The following is an 8,718-nucleotide window of genomic DNA, read 5'->3' on the forward strand; positions in this document are numbered from 1 at the left end:
TTTGGCTCTCTCCCACTCTAACCTCTTTTTTTTTTTTTTCCCTTCCCCTCCCCCATGGGTTTCTGTTACGTTTCTCAGGATCCACATAAGAGTGAAACCATATGGTATCTGTCTTTCTCTGTATGGCTTATTTCATTTAGCATCACACTCTCCAGTTCCATCCACGTTGCTACAAACGGCCATATTTCATTCTTTCTCATTGCCACGTAGTATTCCATTGTGTATATAAACCACAATTTCTTTATCCATTCATCAGTTGATGGACATTTAGGCTCTTTCCATAATTTGGCTATTGTTGAGAGTGCTGCTATAAACATTGGGGTACAAGTGCCCCTATGCATCAGCACTCCTGTATCCCTTGGGTAAATTCCTAGCAATGCTATTGCTGGGTCATAGGGTAGGTCTATTTTTAATTTTCTGAGGAACCTCCACACTGCTTTCCAGAGCGGCTGCACCAATGTGCATTCCCACCAACAGTGCAAGAGGGTTCCCGTTTCTCCACATCCTCTCCAGCATCTATAGTCTCCTGATTTCTTCATTTTGGCCACTCTGACGGGCGTGAGGTGATATCTGAGTGTGGTTTTGATTTGTATTTCCCTGATAAGGAGCGACGTTGAACATCTTTTCATGTGCCTGTTGGCCATCCGGATATCTTCTTTAGAGAAGTGTCTATTCATGTTTTCTGCCCATTTCTTCACTGGGTTATTTGTTTTTCGGGTGTGGAGTTTGATGAGCTCTTTATAGATTTTGGATACTAGCCCTTTGTCCGATATGTCATTTGCAAATATCTTTTCCCATTCCGTCGGTTGCCTTTTAGTTTTGTTGGTTGTTTCCTTTGCTGTGCAGAAGCTTTTTATCTTCATAAGGTCCCAGTAATTCACTTTTGCTTTTAATTCCCTTGCCTTTGGGGCTGTGTCAAGTAAGAGATTGCTACGGCTGAGGTCAGAGAGGTCTTTTCCTGCTTTCTCCTCTAGGGTTTTGATGGTTTCCTGTCTCACATTCAGGTCCTTTATCCATTTTGAGTTTATTTTTGTGAATGGTGTGAGAAATTGGTCTAGTTTCAACCTTCTGCATGTTGCTGTCCAGTACTCCTAACACCATTTGTTACAGAGACTGTCTTTTTTCCATTGGATGTTCTTTCCTGCTTTGTCAAAAATGAGTTGGCCATACGTTTGTGGGTCTAGTTCTGGGGTTTCTATTCTATTCCATTGGTCTATGTGTCTCTTTTTGTGCCAATACCATGCTCTCTTGATGATGACAGCTTTGTAGTAGAGGCTAAAGTCTGGGATTGGGATGCCTCCTGCTTTGGTCTTCTTCTTCAAAATTACTTTGGCTATTCGGGGCCTTTTGTGGTTCCATATGAATTTTAGGATTGCTTGTTCTAGTTTCGAGAAGAATGCTGGTGCAATTTTGATTGGGATTGCATTGAATGTGTAGATAGCTTTGGGTAGTATTGACATTTTGACAATATTTATTCTTCCAATCCATGAGCACGGAATGTTTTTCCATTTCTTTATATCTTCTTCAATTACCTTCATAAGCTTTGTATAGTTTTCAGCATACAGATCTTTTACATCTTTGGTTAGATTTATTCCTAGGTATTTTATGCTTCTTGGTGCAATTGTGAATGGGATCAGTTTCTTTATTTGTCTTTCTGTTGCTTCATTGGTAGTGTATAAGAATGCAACTGATTTCTGTACATTGATTCTGTATCCTGCAACTTTGCTGAATTCATGTATCAGTTCTAGCAGACTTTTGGTGGAGTCTATCGGATTTTCCATGGATAATATCATGTCATCTGCAAAAAGCGAAAGCTTGACTTCATCTTTGCCAATTTTGATGCCTTTGATTTCCTTTTGTTGTCTGATTGCTGATGCTAGCACTTCCAGCACTATGTTAAACAACAGCGGTGAGAGTGGGCATCCCTGTCGTGCTTCTGATCTCAGGGAAAAAGCTCTCAGTTTTTCCCCGTTGAGGATGATTTTAGCTGTGGGCTTTTCATAAATGGCTTTTATGATCTTTAAGTATGTTCCTTCTATCCCGACTTTCTCCAGGGTTTTTATTAAGAAAGGGTGCTGGATTTTGTCAAAGGCCTTTTCTGCATCGATTGACAGGATCATATGTTTCTTGTCTTTTCTTTTATTAATGTGATGTATCACTTTGATTGATTTGCGAATGTTGAACCAGCCCTGCATCTCAGGAATGAATCCCACTTGATCATGGTGAATCATTCTTTTTATATGCCGTTGAATTCGATTTCCTAGTATCTTATTGAGAATTTTTGCATCCATATTCATCAGGGATATTGGCCTGTAGTTCTCTTTTTTTACTGGGTCTCTGTCTGGTTTAGGAATCAAAGTAATAGTGGCTTCATAGAATGAGTCTGGTAGTTTTCCTTCCCTTTCTATTTTTTGGAATAGCTTGAGAAGGATAGGTATTATCTCCGCTTTAAACGTCTGGTAGAACTCCCCTGGGAAGCCATCTGGTCCTGGACTCTTATTTGTTGGGAGATTTTTGATAACTGATTCAATTTCTTCGCTGGTTATGTGTCTGTTCAAGCTTTCTATTTCCTCCTGATTGAGTTTTGGAAGAGTGTGGGTGTTTAGGAATTTGTCCATTTCTTCAAGGTTGTCCAATTTGTTGGCATACAATTTTTCATAGTATTTCCTGATAATTGTTTGTATCTCTGAGGGATTGGTTGTAATAATTCCATTTTCATTCATGATTTTATCTATTTGGGTCATCTCCCTTTTCTTTTTGAGAAGCCTGGCTAGAGGTTTGTCAATTTTGTTTATTTTTTCAAAAAACCAACTCTTGGTTTCGTTGATCTGCTCTACAGTTTTTGTAGATTCTATATTGTTTATTTCTACTCTGATCTTTATTATTTCTCTTCTTCTGCTGGGTTTAGGCTGCCTTTGCTGTTCTGCTTCTATTTCCTTTAGGTGTGCTGTTAGATTTTCTATTTGGGATTTTTCTTGTTTCTTGAGCTAGGCCTGGATTGCAATGTATTTTCCTCTCAGGACTGCCTTTGCTACGTCCCAAAGCATTTGGATTGTTGTGTTTCCATTTTCGTTTGTTTCCATATATTTTTTAATTTCTTCTCTAATTGCCTGGTTGACCCACTCATTCATTAGTAGGGTGTTCTGTAACGTCCATGCTTTTGGAGGTTTTCCAGAGTTTTTCCTGTGGTTGATTTCAAGCTTCATAGCATTGTGGTCTGAAAGTATGCATGGTATAATTTCAATTCTTGTAAACTTATGAAGGGCTGTTTTGTGACCCAGTATATGATCTATCTTGGAGAATGTTCCATGTGCACTCGAGAAGAAAGTATATTCTGCTGCTTTGGGATGTAGAGTTCTAAATATATCTGTCAAGTCCATCTGATCCAATGTATCATTCAGGGCCCTTGTTTCTTTATTGACTGTGTGTCTAGATGATCTATCCATTTCTGTAAGTGGGGTGTTAAAGTCCCCTGCAATGACCACATTTTTATCAATAAGGTTGCTTATGTTTGTGAGTAATTGTTTTATATAATTGGGGGCTCCGGTATTTGGCGCATAGACATTTATAATCTTTAGCTCTTCCTGATGGATAGACCCTGTAATTATTATATAATGCCCTTCTTCATCTCTTGTTACAGCCTTTAATTTAAAGTCTAGCTTGTCTGATATAAGTATGGCTACTCCAGCTTTCTTTTGGCTTCCAGTAGCATGATAAATAGTTCTCCATCCCCTCACTCTCAATCTAAAGGTGTCCTCAGGTGTAAAATGAGTCTCTTGTAGACAGCAAATAGATGGGTCTTGTTTTTTTTTATCCATTCTGATACCCTGTGTCTTTTGGTTGGTGCATTTAATCCATTTACAGTCAGTGTTATTATAGAAAGATACGGGTTTAGAGTCATTGTGATGTCTGTATGTTTTATGCTTGTAATGATGTCTCTGGTACTTTGTCTCACAGGATCCCCCTTAGGATCTCTTGTAGGGCTGGTTTAGTGGTGACAAATTCCTTCAGTTTTTGTTTGTTTGGGAAGACCTTTATCTCTCCTTCTATTCTAAATGACAGACTTCCTGCATAAAGGATTCTTGGCTACATAATTTTTTCTGTTTAGCACACTAAAGATCTCATGCCAATCCTTTCTGGCCTGCCAAGTTTCAAAAGAGAGATCAGTCACGAGTCTTATAGGTCTCCCTTTATATGTGAGGGCACGTTTATCCCTTGCTGCCTTCAGAATTTTCTCTTTATCCTTGTATTTTGCCAGTTTCACTATGATATGTTGTGCAGAAGATCGATTCAAGTTACGTCTGAAGGGAGTTCTCTGTGCCTCTTGGATTTCAGTGCCTTTTTCCTTCCCCAGTTCAGGGAAGTTCTCAGCTATTATTTCTTCAAGTACCCCTTCAGCACCTTTCCCTCTCTCTTCCTCCTCTGGGATACCAATTATGCGTATATTATTTCTTTTTCGTGTATCACTTAGTTCTCTAATTTTCCCCTCATACTCCTGGATTTTTTTATCTCTCTTTCTTTCAGCTTCCTCTTTCTCCATAACTTTATCTTCTAGTTCACCTATTCTCTCCTCTGCCTCTTCAATCCGAGCCGTCGTGGTTTCCATTTTGTTTTGCATTTCGTTTAAAGCGCTTTTCAGCTCCTCGTGACTGTTCCTTAGTCCCTTGATCTGTGGCAAGAGATTCTCTGCTATCCTGTATACTGTTTCCAAGCCCAGCGATTAATTTTATGACTATTATTCTAAATTCACTTTCTGTTATATTATTTAAATCCTTTTTGATCAGTTCATTAGCTGTTCTTATTTCCTGGAGATTCTTCTGAGGGGAATTCTTCCGTTTGGTCATTTTGGATAGTCCCTGGGGTGGTGTAAAAAGGGAATTTAAAGAAATGCTTAACCTACTGTAAACCAAGAAAAAGCAAACAGAAAAATGAAAAGTAGAACAAACAGAAAGAAAAATAGATGGCAGAGTTAAGCTGTAATATATTAATGATTATGTTAAAATAAATGGTCTAAATACACCAATTAAAAGACAGAAAATGGCACATTGGATTAAGAAACATAATCCACCTATATACTGTCTACAAGAAACTCACTACAAATGTAACAGTATAGGCAGGTTGAAAGTAAGAGCATGAAAAAAAATTACAACACAAACATTAATAAAAGAGATCAGGGTGAGTATATTAATATTTGATAAGGTAACTTCAAAGCTAAGAAAACAACCAGACATTATATAAAGTTGTCAATTTAAAAATATATAACAATCTTACGTGTATGCATCAAAAAAACAAACAGAAATATATCTTAAGCAAAAACTGATAGAATTGAAAGAAGACATAGATAATTCCACAATTATAATCAAAGACTTCAACACTTCCTCTCAACAAGTGACAGAACAACTGGACAGAAAATTCATAAGTTTATAGAACTCAGCAATAACATTAAACAAGCACATCTAATTGATATTTATAGAGCACTTCACCCCCCAAAAACAGGTAACATTATTTTCAGGTTCTCATAGAAGATATACCAAGACAGATGATACTTGAGGCATAAAACAAACCTCAAAAATTTTTAAATGATTGGAATTAAACTAGAAATCAAGAACAGAAGGATAACAAGAAAATCCCAGAACACTTGGAAAACAGACCACACACTTCTAAATAATCCGTGGCTCAAAGAGGAACTAATAAAGGAAAAAAAAAACTTATTGAATGTAATAAAAATTAAAATTCACCATATTAAAATTTGTGGTACACCACTAAAACAGTGCTGGGAGGGAAATTTATAATGCTTAAGCAGACTTTAGAAAAGAAGAAACATTTCAAAGTAATAAGCCAAGGTTTTATCTCAAGGATCTAGAGAAAAAGGGCAAAATAATCCCAAAGGAAGTTAAAGGAAGAAAATAATAAAAATATGAAATCAATAAATTGAAAACAGGAAAACAATAGAGAAAAAAAGTGAAAGAGCTGATTCTTTTAAAAGACCAAAAACATTCACAACTTCCTAGCAAGACTTTCAAAAAAGAAGAAATGATACAAATATCAGGAATTAAACAGAATATCTCTAAAGACTCTGCAGATGTTAAAAAGATAGTAAGGGAGCATAAGAACAACTATTCAAAAATAAACTTGGGAGTGCCTGGATGTCTCAGTCAAACATCCCACTTCGGCTCAGGTCATGATCTCACAGTTCATGGCCTGGGTTTGAGCCCACAACGGGCTCTATGCTGATAGCTTGGAGCCTAGAGCCTGCTTCTGATTCTGTCTCTCTCTTTCTGCCTCCAGCCTACTTGCACTATCTCTCTCTCTCTCTCTCTCTCTCTCTCTCTCTCTCTCTCTCAAAAAACAAAGAAATATTAAAAAAAATTAAAAAGTAAATTTGACAACTTACACAATCAATCCTTACACAATTGATCCTTACACACATTATCATGACTTAATATGAAATATGTAGTTTGAATAGCCACATAAATATTAAGGAAATTGAATTCATAAGTTAAAAACTCCCCCAAATGAAGTCTTTAGGACCAGATGGTTTTAGTAGAGAATCTCATAAACGTTTCATATCTAGGATATATAAAGAACTCTCAAATGCATCAGTTAAAAAATAAAATGGACAAAAGACATGAAGACACAGTTCACAAAATAGGGCATACAGATGACAAGTAAGCACATGAAAAAATATTCAACTTATTAGCCACTAGGTAAATGCAGAAAACTATAATGAGCTATTACTATATACCTATCAGAATGGTTAAATATATACTATATAAAATATATAAACTATACACATAGTGACAACACCAAATGCTGACAAGGATGCAGAGAAACTGGATTGCTTATACATTAACAGTGAAATGTGGAATGGTTCAGCAACTCTGAAAAAACACTTGGTCAGTTTCTTAAAACAACAACAACAACAACAACAACAACAAAACCCATTAAACTTGTGATGAGCATACAGCCCAGCAATTGTACTTAGACATTTATCTCAGAAAAAGGAAAGCATATGTTCCATTAAAAATTTGTATGTGGATATTTACAGCTGATTTATTTGTAATAGCTCCTAATTGGAAATAACACAAATGTCCCTCACAGGATGAATGGTTAAACTAACTGTGGTACAGTGATACCTTGGAATGCTACTTAGTATAAAAAGAAATGGGATATTGATACAAGTAACAACCTAAATGAATCTCGAGAGAATTATACTTTGTGAAAAAAGCTGATGTCAAAACCTTACATGGTATATGATTCAATTTATATAACATTCTTGAAATTACAAAATTATAGATGGAGAACTGATTAATGATTACCAGAGATCAAGGGTGGGACAGAGGGTTAGGGAAGAGTGTGGGTGTGACTATAAAAGGACAAAATAAGGAATCCCTGTGGTGATGGAAATGTTTTGTATCTTGACCATATTAATGTCAATATCTTTGTTGTGGTATTATACAATAGTTTTGGTAGATGTTACCACTGGGGAAAATGTGTAAAGCATACACACAGGAACTCTATTATTTCTTATAGGTACATGTGCATCTACAATCATCTAAAAATAAGTTAATTAAAACAAATACATGCGGAATGAGTACCATGACTAACAACCAGAAAATACTAAGTAAATTGCTTGTCACAGTAACCAACTCAATGTCTGCATAGAGAACATAGTATTTACTACACAGAGAAGATAGTTGAATAGGTTTTTTATTCCCCCATAAAAAGCTTTATTTATGGTTGGTTCCCAGCTTGAGCAAGGACTCTAGGGTAGTTAAAAAGCTTCATTTAAGGAGGACATTTAAAGAGAGGTTCAGGCAGAAGCCTTGACACCAGGGGGATGCAGAGGGGCTCCTCAAGGGCTGCTGGACTCCAGAAACTCTAGTTGCATTTGAGGGTGAGCCTTTTGAATAAGTACTTGTCCAGGTGAGCCTAGGAGCCAGCCACCCTGTGATTAGTAAGGTGGTTGCCGTCTTCTTAAGGAGTTTTATCTCCTCATCTGGGAAGTGGCTCACCAGCAATTCACAGAGATCTGTGCAGGCAGAGGGATCTGTGTAGGCTGAACCCAGGGCATACAGATCCAAAAAGGCCTGGATCAGGTTCTTCTCTAGGGCCACTCTGGTTTCCATGGCATCTAGGGTTTGACCCCACTCCTTTAGGGATGACTGCTGCACGTCCTGGAAAAGGGCATGGCCACTGTGCTGGTTTTGAAACTTCAGAAACATTGGGCCAACTTCCAGAAGTGGCTGCTGAAAAAGTGGCCTTCACTCTCCAGAGCTATATCTTCAGGGTGAAAATAGAAGCCCAGAGATAGGTAGGTGTCATAGGCCTGCAGATGGAAGTTGACTGGGCCATTGACTGGTGGCCTCCATACACTTCGTGGAATAATTCTGATAAATCTGGGAGCTCATGGTTGGTCAGCAATAAGGATCTCACCAAAAAATGGTATTTGTTGGTCCTGAAGGTAGGGGATGGCTGAGAAGATGGTCCTGAAGGTTGCAAGAAGGTGGAGGGTGATTGGAGGCTTGAAGAAGGGCTGTCCTCCTAGGTCTTGCTCTTTACAAACACTGTTGAAGCAAGAGACAGATTCGCATAGTGCCAGGAGCATCCCAGATAGTTTTTAATTGAAAGCCAGTCACTTCTTTAGGACAGAAGAAAATTAGAAGTTGTATGCGTTGCCCTATGGTTACTGACAAGCCCGTTTTTTTGGTAGGGAGA

The 8,718-nt window shown here is 37.6% G+C and overlaps 1 pseudogene; it reads right to left on the bottom strand.

Annotated features, from left to right (window-relative positions):
- Positions 1 to 7,881: 7,881 nt before the first annotated feature.
- LOC131503001 (ferritin light chain-like) lies at positions 7,882 to 8,411 on the bottom strand (annotated as a pseudogene).
- Positions 8,412 to 8,718: the final 307 nt, after the last annotated feature.

Source organism: Neofelis nebulosa, chromosome X (genome assembly GCF_028018385.1).
Source record: "Neofelis nebulosa isolate mNeoNeb1 chromosome X, mNeoNeb1.pri, whole genome shotgun sequence".
In the NCBI taxonomy this organism is placed as follows: domain Eukaryota; kingdom Metazoa; phylum Chordata; class Mammalia; order Carnivora; family Felidae; genus Neofelis; species Neofelis nebulosa.